The 11,616-nt window shown below is 38.3% G+C and overlaps 1 protein-coding gene across 6 annotated transcripts in view; it reads right to left on the reverse strand.

The window, feature by feature from the left end:
- ngef (neuronal guanine nucleotide exchange factor) overlaps positions 1–8,745 on the reverse strand; it is a 78,242-nt gene extending 69,497 nt beyond the window's left edge. For 5 of the 6 annotated variants that reach the window (XM_048542705.2, XM_048542706.2, XM_048542699.2 and 2 more), the window contains exon 1: positions 8,595–8,744. The gene's annotated coding sequence lies outside the window, so the exon portion shown is untranslated. Of the gene's footprint in view, positions 1–8,594 lie in introns of all 6 variants that reach the window. The other variant, XM_048542703.1, reaches the window with a different exon arrangement.
- Between the last annotated feature and the right edge of the window lie 2,871 nt (positions 8,746–11,616).

Genomic DNA, 11,616 nt, shown 5'->3' on the forward strand with positions numbered 1-11,616 from the left:
ATAAAACTGATAATTAAGAGAGATGCAGAATTTCACATGTGATGTTAGGCTGGATTTTTCAAAGGAATGGCAATCACAGACAGATTGCCATTCTACACCTACATTTGTTTTATTATGAACAAACTCATATTTCTGGCAGGAAATTCTAATCATAGCTCCTTCAGAAATGCAGAGCATACTTTAAATCTAACAGGTTCCTCATAGTGCAGGATAATTGGGGAAAGTCAAACTATTCTTCCTTTATCACAGTAGTAGCTGCTCCATTATATGATTTGACCTTGGGGTTCAGACACACAATTCATTGAAGTTTGCGTCACACATAGACAAGGTGTTTAAAAAGGTGTTTAGCATGCTTGCCTTCATTGCCCAATTCTTTGACGATAGCATTTGGTCGTTTTGAGGTTAGACAGAACATTGATGAGGCCTCTTCTTGAATACTGCATCTAGTTCTGGTGACCCAGAAAGGATTTTAATAAGCTGGAGCGGTTTCAGAAGAAATTTACCAGGACATTGCCAAGTAAGAAAAGTTTGAGTTATAAAGAAGGGCTGGATGGGCTGGTACTTTTCTCATTGGAGCTTGAGAGGTTGAGAGGCAATCTTATAGAAGTTTATAAAGTAATGAGGGGCAAAAAGAGGGTTATGAAGGTTGTCCTTTTTCCTAGGATGGGGGATTTCAAGATTAGGGGGCACATTTTTAAGGTGAGAGGAGAGAGATTTAAAAAGGAATTAAGAGGCAAGTATTTTACATAGAGGGTGATTCGCGTGTGGAATGGTGGATGTGAATACAATTACAATGTTTAAAAGACATTTGGATAAGAACACGAAAAGGAAAGGTTTGAAGGGATATGAGCCAACAGCAGGCAGGTGGGACTGGTTTATTTTGGGATTGTGTTTGGCATGGACTGATGGAACCAAAGTGTCTGCTGCCATGCTGTATGGCCATATGACTCTATTTAACAGTTGGGTTGCACAGCCAGCCACTTTGATAGATTTTGTGAGAGGCATTTATCCAAGAGGTCAGGTATCAGGTAGAATAGTGTGCAAACTATCTTCTTTAGGTTCTCTCCCTTCCATCCTTACCTCCAAAACTATATGTGAATGTGTATGGTTCATGCACTTCTTTGTCACTGTGACTAAGGCCAGCCAGTTAATTGCTCCTGCCATCTTCCTTCATCTAAAGCACACCCACTCGAGACCCAAACTTGGAATTTTCTAATTTTTCTGCTATGTTACCACATGCCCTCTAACATCATCTTATCCTGGAGACCAATCTCCTGATTCCCCCAATCCTATTTTCAATAAGCAGCAAATTGCCCAACATATCTTCCCGATCCCTGCATTAGCAAGTATTGTAAATGGTTCTCTCCCTTCAGATGTCCCTTTGTCTTTTGAATCTGCCATCGTCAATCCTCTCAAGAAACCAGTCTTTGAGCACAGCATCCTTGCTTGCTCACTTTCATCTTCAAAGTGTTTGAGTGTATTGTCACCTCTTGAATTTATCCCTGTCATTCCCAGAACCCCATATTTGAATTCTTCCAATCAGGTTTTTGCCACTGCCATGGTATGAAACAACTCACGAAGTCCCAAATGACATCCTATGTAACGCTGACAAAGATGGTTTTTAGCTCCTTGTCCTTCTTGACCTGTGTGCCTTTGTTCATCATACCATCCTCTTCCAAATGATTCTCCTTTGTTGTCTAAGAATGGAACCATTCTGGTTCAATTTTTACAGATCAGTCCATTATTTTTGATATCCTCCAAATATCTATCTGTAGATGCCTCAAATTTGTCCAATGCTGCCCCTTGGAAACACCCAGGGCATACAGTCAGTTTTTCCTGTCTCGCCAGCACTAACTCCATCAATCTTTCCAAACGATCAGACTGCTCATCTGACACTGGGTCCTCGTTAAACAGAAACTTCCTCTACTTAAATGCTCCAAAGACTGGCCATTGTTTTCAGTCCCCATTCTTAACTCCTTTCTAAGCTGCTGGAAGCTCTCTATGGTAATAGCTTGAGAATAAGACAGCTTGTTTTCACTCTTGATGCCAGATTGGATTCCAAGACAAGGGGGCAGGAGAAATAGGTTTAAGTTAGGGGGCAGAAAGTTTGGAGGAGATGTGTGGAAAAATAATTTCACTCAAAGGATGGTGGGAATCTACAAATCACTAGAAATCTAGAAAGGGTGGTAGAGGCAGAAGCCCTCATAATATTGAAGAAGTATTTAGATGTGCACATGCAAAGTCAAGGAATACAAGGCTATGGGCCAAGTGCTGGAAAATGGGATTAGAATAGTTGGGTGGTTGTTTTACTGGTGTGGATGCAATGGCCCAAAGTATCTTTTTCCTATGCAATCGATCTCTATGACTCTGTCTCTGTAAGCTCTTAACCTTATGTTTGCACAATTACTAACATGCACCTCCATAACATTGTCCAATTTAGACTGTGTCAGCTCATCTGCTGCTGAAACTCTTATCTGTGCCTTCGTTATTTAGTGGCTTGATTATTCCAACACATGCTGGCCTGCAACATTCCACCCTCTGTAAACTGGGGGTTACTCAAACCTTTGCTGCCCATATCTAAACTTGCAACAAATCTCGTTCACCTATCACCGCTGTGCTCGCTGACCTACATTGGCAATTGGTCAAGTCATGCCTTGGTTTTAAAATTCCCATCCTTATTTTCTCACCCCACTCCCTACCACTGCAATTTCATTCAGTTCCACACATTCTCCTAGATTCTCACCTGATGATGACCATGTGTTCAGCTGTCTATTTCCTAAGCTCTAAACTGTACTGCAGTTTGTTGGATGATGCACTGCTGCATGGAACAAACTGTGGCAAGAGAGAGTGCAGAACCTTAGTTTGAGAACGTCCATCCCACTTCTTCAGTATAGTTTCCTCTCTGCCCAAAGTCATAAGATCCCCGATGACACATAAATCATGAAACCTGAGAGTATCCTTAATTTGAATGTGAAAATGACAAAGATCTTGTAAACTCTCCCCGTCTCTGCCAGTTTACTCCACTCACTCCTTTCAAACACTCCTTAAAATCTCAAGGCTTATTGTCATCATGAACATTCGTCAAGTAACTATCAATTTTTTCAAAATGCTTACATGGAGCACATTGGGACTAAAAGTGCTCTGTAAATGTAATATTTTGGTGCTCCAATGAATTACATTTTAAAAACTATTCATGGCCATTCCCATTTGCTGTCTATTTTATATCATAGCCCAAAAGACATCAAGAAGACATTTCTACTAGTTAAGATCCAACCTCTGTCTCTGATTTGCTATTCTTTTATGATATTTAAAGTAACTACTGCCATTTTACTCATTTTCCCCCACTATTGTAATTATTACAGAACTCGGTCCCTTGCTGAGTTTGTGATTGACCAATGGCTATCCTGGTATTTTAGCTTCAGTTTATTTTTGGCTAATACTTGCCTGGGTTGAAGGTCAAATCTTTATTGCTTTTGCATCCTATGGTATCTGCAGACTCTCCCATCATATTTCTTGTCCTGTAACTGGCTCTATACAACCAGTGGGTCTTCATTCCTACAAAAGTCCCTCCATCAATGGATTTCCCAATGTTTCACCTTCAAGTAGCATCTAGACTGCAATGGTTTCACCCGTTTCCAAATTGTGACAATTTGTGGATGCTTCATGCTGCCTGTTTTGTCACTGTCCCACCATGGGACCCCTAACTTTAACTCTGGACTCCTTTCCATTATTTAGGCTTTTGTATATTCTAATGTTTGTGCGTAGTAATTAGATTTTGTTGAGCTCTTCACGCTAATTCTTATGCATCATTTGGTTGTTACTCTGGATTTGTGCCCATCGCTTTCTTTTCACTGTGACTCTTTCTTTTTAACTTTTCTCTTTCCTCTGCCTAGAAACCTCCCTTCTGTTGTCATACCACCTTTCACTTCTCCATCTCAGAATTCTCCCAATTCCCTACCCCAGAAATTTGGTACTCCTCAACTTCCTTCCTCTTTTGCCTGGAATAGGATAGATTCCTATCTTAATGACAGTTGTTTCCCTCTGTGCCTCACTTGGCACCTTCCAATGCTTATTGAAGCACCCAGCACCAGCTCATTTTGAGTTCTATCCCACCATTTTGCCTTGGGATGAACTTAGGAAATGAAGATCGCATTACCTATCTCAGCTCATAGATAACTGACACAGTCATACTTATTTTTGCCCTCTAAACATGACTTAACGTGGCACAGTGGTTAGCACTGCTGCCTCACAGCAGCAGAGACCCTGATTTGATTCCAAACTTGGACTAATGCAAGTTGCAGATCCTCCCCATGTCTGTGTGGCTTTCCTCCAAGGACTCCAGTTTCTTCCCAGTCCAAAAGTGTGCAGGCTAGGTAGATTAGCCATGGGGAATGCGCGGTTACAGGGATAGGGTAGTGGGGTGGGTCTGGGTGGAAAACTCCTTGTAGAGGTTGGTGTGAACTTGATGGGCCCTGCTTCCAGACTGTAGCGTTTCTATGAACTATTCCACTGCACTGCTGGCTTCTCTCCCACTTTCCACTCTCCATAAACTTGGGTGTGTCCAAAACTCTACTACTCACATCTTAAGCCACCAAGTCCTTCTGCACTATTGCTGCTGCTCTATAATGACTCTCAGTCAAGCAATGCCATGATTTTAACATTTTCATTCTCATTTGATTTCCAATCTTTCCACATTCTTGCAACAAGCCACCAAGATATCTGCACCATATTAATAACCCTCAAACCTCCAAGATATCTGCAATGTATTAATGACCTATTGAACTTCACAAACTAGAACAGGTCCATGATTGAAGAAATGCAAATATAGTTTAATTGTTTTCATTTTGTTGTAGCCACTAAACAAATTATTCAAAATATGATATCAAAAGCATGCAGCTAAATTGCGTCACTTGACAGAGCTACAAGAGAATTGGCTACTTTCAAAATCTGAAATGAAGAATTAAACTTCAATACAGTTTGTAACTTTGAAATGCTGACTGAATCAGAAAGGCCAGAATTTTCCACACTCTGCTGCTTTGCAAATGGAAGGAGCAGATATTATACAGAATTAAACTTTATTTCTTTTCACCATCAGTGGTAAAACTATGAAATAGCTATAGAATTAAATAAAGGAACTGTAAAAACATGATTTGCAATCTGGGGAATGTCTGCTAGAACTTGTATTGCAACCCAAATGTCACTTCAGAGCAGAGAATCTGAATAGGAGACAGAGATTTGGAAAGCTTTGAAGGTATACTTTGAACACAATATTTAATATTGGATAGAATATGCATAACATCAGAGCAGAGGGAAAATATTGATCAGTATGTGACTGGAATGACTGAGCTTGTACAACTGTAAGATGATCTTATCAGAGTTAGGATTTGTCTTAGACGTAGGAGATCCTACCATAAAAATATGTTTACTTAAAGAGGAGAAACTTACTCTCAAGAAAGCTGTCACCATGTTCAGTTAGAGTATATTAACGGGCGAACAGGCATGATTTTACATTATGATATATTCCAAGCTGAATGAGAACATCATATTGGAATACAAAGCAAGAATTTTTTTTAAAATACAAGGTCAGCAGAAAGATAAAAACTAGAGGTTAAATTGTACATACTGTGGAGGACACCACACACAAAGAAGAGCATGCCCAGAGTGGGGAAAAGCAGCGATCCAACTGCAGGAAGCTGAAGCATTTTGCACACAAGTGTTTAGCTAGACAGAAGCGAAACCAATCAAGGTGGCTGCTGGAATGATGCCAGATGATAATTCCAATAAATCACTCATAACTATACAATGTGTTGGCATCATCAAATCTAAAGGCAATAAATGGCTTGTGACTGTTGGAATGTGGACTGTAGAAGGGCAACACCAAGTGAATGTGAAATACAGATAGATAGCTAGACAGCAGTGTAACAAACTGGGCTTTGCAGGCCTGTGTAGTGTGCTAAAGATTATGACTCAATATTGAAGCCCGCAACAGTAACATTGCGGTTTTACGATGGAATGATACAAACGAAGGTGAGAGCCCATTGCAATGGGAAAAACGAAGATGTGGAGTTACAGATGGTAAACATTAAACAAAATTCACTGATCTCAGTTGAAACAAGTCTCAATCCATCATGTATCAGGAGTGATTTTTAGCGTTCCACAGGTGACACAGTCATTGTTTACCAATTAAATCCTAGAATATTACAAAGAGTGTTTTTTTTATATACAGGACTTGAAGGTGTCCCTGGTGAATATAATCTCGAAGAGGATGAGAGTTTGAGACCAGTGCGGCAAATGCCAAGGATCTGGCTGCCCTCAAATACATCCTGAAAGACAAGACTGAGGCGTTGGCAGAGAACCCAGGACAGTCAGTGAAACCTGTGTCAATGTCCTCCCTTGTGGCTCCTGGCAGCTTGGGACACGTCTCACCTAGGCCTGGGAACCTATTCACATTCATGCCTTTTAAAATGACAAATACATCCTCCCTCTCAATGCTAATTTATTCAAATATATCACATTAACATCCATAATTTTTACCTTTGTTCCCTGTAGTGAATATGGATACAAAAAACTCATTTAAAATCTCAGCTATGCCTTCAGGCTTCATACATGGATTACCAGTCTGGTCCCTAATGGATCCTACTCATTCCAGAATGTACCTTAATGGAAGCTGTCAGTGTTTCTTCATGATCCTTCTTCACTCTCATATTTTATTTTTTAAGTAACCCCTTGCACTTTCTCGATTTCTCCAGGGCATCCGCTGTTTTAAGCCCCCTGTTTCTGCAATCAGCTTCTTCCTTGACTGATCCCAGAAGCTCTTGCTTCCACCCTTCACCTTTAGAGGAACATGTTGGCCTTGCACTGTCACGATTAACCCTTTGAATAGCTCTCACTGCTGTGATGTGTATTTTTGAGTAAGCAGAAGTTCTCAGTCTACTTTGGCCAGATCCTGTGTTATAATATTTTACTTGGCTATTCAAGGAAGGTTCTAAGATATCGTTCTTCCTTACTGCAGTAATTAACTCCTTGATCAATATTGGGACACTTTTTTTTACATCACATCCCCTTCATGTTTCCTGAAGATTCTACAGCCCAGAATAATAAACTGTTAATTCTGTCCCTTCCTCATCTCTGTTTCTGTGATAGCAAAGATACACCCTCAATCCAGTTGCCTGATTTATAAGATTCCTTGTAGTAACTTAAACACTAACCCGGCTTGGCATGCTCCCATGCTCCTTGGCTATATTTGCATTGGCTTGTAGAATGACTTGGTTTCTTTTTCTACACTTGTCTGTCTAACATCTACAACTGGGCTTCCTCTGTTATATCCCACTCCACTGGCAAATTAGTTTAATCCTTAACATGTGCAGCAACAAATAAAATGGGACAGGCTAAAATTCACAGTTTTGTTAACGATCTATAAAGTCTTTCGTTGACCATGAGTGTTTAGTAATTTGGGGCTGCTAATGGGACTACATACAATTTTTGTTTATGAAATAGAGAATATTTAGAAAAATACAATCATACATAATGCACTAGCTGGCTCACTGTGAGCTTTACCTCTTCTGCAAATTGCTTTCACTTTAGTCCATGGTAGTCGTTAAACATTTTATGTGAAACTTTCTACCACACCACCCTCTATATCTGGGCATATATTGTCAGTTGTCAGTGCCCTAAACTGTGCAGTATTCTCACTTTGTCTCTCTATTTCACTTTGTTTTAAAGGAACAATCATCTGAAACCTTTCACTTTTATCAAGCTATTGGTCATCTGGCCTAATATTTCCTTCTCAAATTGCAAGTCACATTTTACTTTAAAACACAGCTACAAACTTCCTTGGGATACTATTAATTTAAAGCTGCTATTATCACTCTATCAATGCTGAGTGTAGACATGTTTCACCACATTGTACGTTAAAAAGATTGCTGCTTGAACGTGTAACACAACTAAGATAATGGAAGTAAAAAGTGGAAAAGGCAATCAAAAGTACCGTAATATTTTACCAGACACATAAGAAGAATCACAGAAATTGTGAAAGGGTACCAGAATCTGAAACTCTCTCCTTCCAAAAAACTGTTGTAACCCTATCAACTGAAATATAAATTGACCATCTTTATTTTTTAATCAGCCACTGATATTAAGGGTTGCTGAACCAGTCTGGGTAAATGTTTTAAAAAAAAATCAACCATGATTCAATTGAATATTTTAATAGTTTCAAGATGCTGAACGGCTTACACCTGTTAACATGTTGCCATGTAATGGATGCAATTAAACAGACAATAGGAGTAGTAGTTTATCACGTCAATACCTATGATATACTCAAAGCCTGTTTAGCAGCTATTTCTTTAAAATGCTTTCAGGTTTGAGTTCTTAGAAAGTAAAAAAAAAATGGTATTTAGAATATGCTTACAGTCCTGAAGTGCATGCTACAGTTGCAGTAGCAGTATGCCGGCCTGTAGTATGACAGTTCAAGAAAATATCATGTAAACAGTTCAGTCCTGTGGAAATCAGGCTATTCAAAGAAATTGACTACAAGCAACGTTTGAGCATGTCATGCTGACTTTGTAAAATAGTTAAAAGTTTTGAAAGTTACTTACATTTCTTTAAATTCTCTTTATTCTAAATAAGTCACTTTTTCCATACGCAAAAACATTTCCAATATGGACAGCCATTTTAGTTAAACTTGAGTGCAAAAGGTGATAAATATTTCCAGAAAGCTCTTTGGTCGTAAAGCATTTCCTGGGTTCAACAATTGCACTGTACGCCTGTGTCACTCCTCTGAATACTAAAGTCCAGAATAGTTTGTTTGCTTTGCAGATATGCTGTTAACTCATTGAATTACTTAAACTCAAAAGCAACTCAAGGGTAATAAAGTACTAACTTGCATCATTAGCATCAAGTGAAAGATATAAATTAATCCTAAGAACACAACAATTTAAATATGAACATTACAGGATTAATTTTTTTTGTGGATTTGAAAAGCAAAGGAAAAGCAAGGCAGTGATGATGTTTGAAGCAATCTGTGGCATCTTCCCATGCAATCTGCACGTTCAGCTCTGTTCCATTTTAGGTGGTGGTACTGCCGATATCTACAAAAATAGCTGTCTCCATGACAACAGAATGTGTAAATGCCAGCTGGGAAATTTGACCTTTTAAAAACATTTAGATACCCATAATGCATGATGTTATTGTTCCATTTGCTGGTCCACACATCAAAATTGTGATATGAAAATAACCTGTTAGGTTACCCTCTGTTTCACATCAGAAACTGTTATGTAAGGCTCAATGCCAAAAGTTACACACCAGTAATTGCACCAGGTTTCCTTTTGTGCAGCATTTAAGTCACAGAGAAGTGGATTACCTGCCTAACTCAAACCTTTCTCGTTCACAGGAGCTTTAAAATAACACTAAATATGTCACTAGCAAACATGAACACTTATTTTAGGGCCTTATTTTAGAAGAAATACTTTACTTTCAGTTTTTATTCAGTCTTCCATTCTTTTTTCCTTTGTTAACATCTAACCGAGATGCCACACTATCGTGGGGCTTTACACCAATTGTAAATTTCTTGTTCTGCGCTCAGCTACCAGATTCACTAAACTAAAACAAGGGACTATGGATGCTGAAAATCCAGCTACATTAAAGTTTAAGTGATCAATATGTTGACTTCATGTCACACTAACAAATAAAAAACTTCCACTTCATCACTAATCAATAATAATTACCAGGTCCATGTCATTATTTAGAATATTATTTCCAACAAAGCATTAACTTTGTTTAAGGAACATATTACTGCAGCTTCATCTTACCACAAGGCTGTATGACAGAGTTCATTCATATGACATCATTTCATGTGATGATGTATACTTATCTCATTTACATATCATACAGACTTAACCCTTATACTAAAAGAATGGAAAATTTAGAAACAAAATTATCTTCATGCTGTACTTTATATCTCATTAATTCAAAGTTTTGCAAAACAGCATTGTAAGTATATGATGCAAAGAAAATAATTGGCTTTAAAACAAACAAAGCCAAGAATGAACATAAATGAAAACAGTCAGTCAAGTTTAAGAATAACTAATGTAAAAGGGTAATCTAAATGGATATTTTTGAACAGGGCGATAATGCGTTGGACAAATGAAAATACAAAATGAAGCTCGAGACAATCAGAGGAGTGCAATGTGACAGGTGCAACCATATTCATGCAGACATATTGATATACTGCTTTATATCCCTAATAATGGAGGCAAATTAAACTGAGAGCAGTAAGCTCTGTTATTCAAATTGATTCGATGCATAATCAAGACAAAGAGTAAATACTGGAACCTGCATGAGATCAAAATGGTAAATTGGAGAAATAATTAAAATAAATATAATTTACTCAGGAAACGCCTTGTGATGTTTTTGCTATATTTGGGGTTTATATCTTTTTTTAATGAAAAGTGGTTCCATAATGGGCAGGAGAAAGGGACACAAGTGGAGTCATATAATTCTTTTTCTGATGAAGGGTCTAGGCCCAAAACATCAGCTTTTATGCTCCTAAGATGCTGTTTGGCCTGCTGTGTTCCTCCAGCTCCACACTTTTGTTATCTTGGATTTTCCAGCATCTGCAGTTCCCATTATCTCTGATCATATAATTTCCCTTGTATTTAGTGGAAGTCATATTAATCCAGAAAAGAGTGGTAATTAAGAATTTTGAAGTCAGTGAACTGAGAGGGTGTTTGCCACTGAGTATTCTTCTGAACATAGTGTCTCTTCCTATGCCATCTTATATATTCTCAGTGTACAATATCATGAAACATATCTCTCCTGTGGTTAAAAGTTATGTGAGTTCCATTTCCCATGGGATTTTAATCTACACTACTCCTCAAAATGCACACAGGCCTCGCAGTACCTAATGAAATCAGCACCTTTCAGCACACATCCTCATTATTTCTCTAAGAAGTCATTTGGCTCCTTGGCAACTCACACATTTGAGGCAAACTATTGTGAATACAAGCTGCAATTCAGACTTGATCACACAGTTAACTCAACACTTGCGTGCAGAGAGTATTGCATTGCTCAAGTAGTCAAGACACCCTGAGATAATAGGGTACTTGAAAAAAAGGAAATTACCTGATCGTTTATTTGTGGTTCTTGATGTGTACAATTTAGTATTTAAGATTGCCTACAAAACGATTACAACACTTCCAAATAATTTAGGCTACAAATTTTTCTGCTGTGGTGTCTGTTGAATTAAAAATGTTTTTTTTGTGTGCATCAGCAAAATTTTGCTCCCAGAAATGCCAGCTGATTAACAGTGCAATGAGGGAACCAAAACATTTGGAATTCAGTGGCAGGACAGCGAAAAGATTATTTATTTATTGTGGTTTATGGATTAGGAAATAAATTCAGGAACATTGGCAGAGGTTGTAACTTGTTTCTAATTTAAGTCGCCAGATGGGTGATTTGATGTTACATTTTCAAAATAGAACTCAGGGAAAATTGAGATTGAACCCAATTGCTGACCCAGATCAACCAAACAGTTAAATAAAAACAGAAACTGCAGGAGAAATTGCAGCATTTATGAAGATAACGCAGAGTTAATGTTTCAAGTCCAGTGACCTTTCTTCT

This window comes from Stegostoma tigrinum, chromosome 14, assembly GCF_030684315.1.
Source record: "Stegostoma tigrinum isolate sSteTig4 chromosome 14, sSteTig4.hap1, whole genome shotgun sequence".
NCBI classification, from domain to species: Eukaryota; Metazoa; Chordata; class Chondrichthyes; order Orectolobiformes; family Stegostomatidae; genus Stegostoma; species Stegostoma tigrinum.